Source organism: Gymnodraco acuticeps, unplaced genomic scaffold (assembly GCF_902827175.1).
Source record: "Gymnodraco acuticeps unplaced genomic scaffold, fGymAcu1.1, whole genome shotgun sequence".
Classification (NCBI taxonomy): domain Eukaryota; kingdom Metazoa; phylum Chordata; class Actinopteri; order Perciformes; family Bathydraconidae; genus Gymnodraco; species Gymnodraco acuticeps.
Genome location: NW_022990021.1, coordinates 3903254 through 3905580, shown reverse-complemented (window position 1 = coordinate 3905580; position 2327 = coordinate 3903254). Strand labels below are relative to the sequence as shown.

The 2327-nt window shown below is 39.6% G+C and overlaps 1 long non-coding RNA gene across 1 annotated transcript; it reads right to left on the bottom strand.

The window, feature by feature from the left end:
- Positions 1-482: 482 nt before the first annotated feature.
- LOC117544782 lies at positions 483-1566 on the bottom strand. The gene is made up of 2 exons (XR_004568724.1): positions 1289-1566; positions 483-825 (listed from the first exon to the last, which is right to left on the bottom strand). It is a non-coding gene; the product is annotated as an uncharacterized LOC117544782 (long non-coding RNA).
- Between the last annotated feature and the right edge of the window lie 761 nt (positions 1567-2327).

Here is a 2327-nt window from a genome sequence, read left to right as displayed (position 1 = left end):
TTTGTTCGCTTGTATTATTTATTTGGAAGACAATAAACCTAATTTAATGTACTGTCCTTCATGTCTTCAATATTCTATAGTAAATACAGGTAGACGGGTGATGAAGGTGACATTGCGTTTGCTTGATTGTTAGATGGCTACATTGTTCTGTGTGGGTTTCATAATGTAGAAGGAAAGGTTTTGCACAAAGTAATGTGGTGCACGGAACTAAAATGTTTTTTCCAAAGTCTAAAGATTAACCCTGAATATCAGCATTTTAAATAAAGATATGTCTGTGCGCTTCATAGGTATAAGGCATTAAAATATACATGACATTTACGGTCTTAATTGCTCATGTCAAACCATTTGCAGAGTTTCACTCAAAAACAAAAGTGATTGTATTAGAAGACCTGTGCTCTGTGCTCGTGATTGAATGATCCAAGAGGTAAGGACATTTGTCTCCAATTTGGGATTATGCAGAAAGACAATTCAGGAAAACCAAGTTTGAAATCAACGGTGCACAGGTTTATTTTATTTCACCTCTTTTCTCTAAAGTGAGAAGTGGAGCTCACTAAAACAAACAAAATTAATCAGGTATGTGTGCACATCATTTCAAAAACACAAGTTAACAGACAACCACGTTTTTCCAAAAAAAAACAAAGTTCATTCGATGTAATCGTGCTCTCTGGTGTGGTGCCATTTGGACAGGAGCAGAGAGTTGTGCAGCAATCCTGTTCCTTAGGTGGTGTCCAGGACTTTCCTGTCCACATGCTGCGGCAGGGGGAGGACTCTGGTCCCCATCTTCAGCGGGGAAGGCTTCAGCATCCTCAAGGACATCGTTCATGTCTATGCACAGAAATGCACAACATGCAATGATGACAGGGGCAAAGCTTGGACTGACCTCCAGCGCTTTGAACACACACACACTCACACACACACACACACACACACACACACACACACACACACACACACACACACACACACACACACACACACACACACACACACACACACACACACACACACACACACACACACACACACACACACACACACACACAATTCTGAGACCAAGTCAAATTAACCTTTCCTTTTTTATTCTATAAACTACTGACAACATTTCTCTGTGTTGGAATTCTACATACACTATACAGATATACACGTATAGCTTATAAGGAAAGAATAAATGAATGTATATCACAATATATCTAAATATCTATTTGTATTACACATACAAAGTTCATAGGCTACTATATAAGAAATAAAGTGAAGATAATTGTTGTATTAGCAATATTGAAATGTTTACCTGCCACTGGCACATCGCTAAAATGCGCCTCAACCTTCTGCGCCTTCTGTTGGATCTTGCCATTGCACCCGCTAACAGGCGACGGATAGCAACGCAGGTCAATGCAGCCGACAGATGGAGATGTGAGTTGGACACCATGACGTCCGTTTCCGTTTCCTGCGGAGAGAGGGGAGGCCGTCCCAAAGCTTGCCGCTGTATTTTTACCCTTAACCCTTAATGGAGGGAACTTCATTCAGCTGTGAGTGTGCCTACAGACGGAGTTCACTCCGTCACGGAGGGGGAGGGTCGAGGGAGTGGTTTGGGATTGGGCCTTCGACTCGTTTCGTATCACTCCGTTTACCTGATTACCTCACCCCCTCCCTGGTAAATACATCCTGTTGAGCAGAATCTACAGTTTCCAGTATTTTCCGTTTCGTAAAATGATAAAATACGGCGAAGATATTAAAATATGTGCTTCCATTATTCATACTTCTAAAATATATCTGTATTAACTTTATATCATCGTATGCCCGTGTTTATTGGGTCTTTTTGCATGAAACAAAGACTGGCATATAGTTTCAAGCCAGTACTTTCGACAGAAATACACATATACATCCTGTTGAGCAGAATCTACAGTTTCCAGTATTTTCCGTTTCGTAAAATGATCAAATACGGTGAAGATATTAAAATATGTGCTTCCATTATTCATACTTCTGAAATATATCTGTATTAACTTTATATCATCGTATGTGCGTGTTTATTGGGTCTTTTTGCATGAAACAAAGACTGGCATATAGTTTCAAGTCAGTACTTTCGACAGAAATACACATATACATCCTGTTGAGCAGGATCTACAGTTTCCAGTATTTTCCGTTTCGTAAAATGATAAAATACGGCGAAGATATTCAAATATGTGCTTCCATTTTTCATACTTTTGAAATGTATTAACTTTATATCATCGTATCTCCATGTTTACTGGGTCTTTTTTGCATGAAACAAAGACTGGGATATAGTTTCAAGCCAGTACTTTCGACAGAAACACACGGCAATGTTGTCCGGA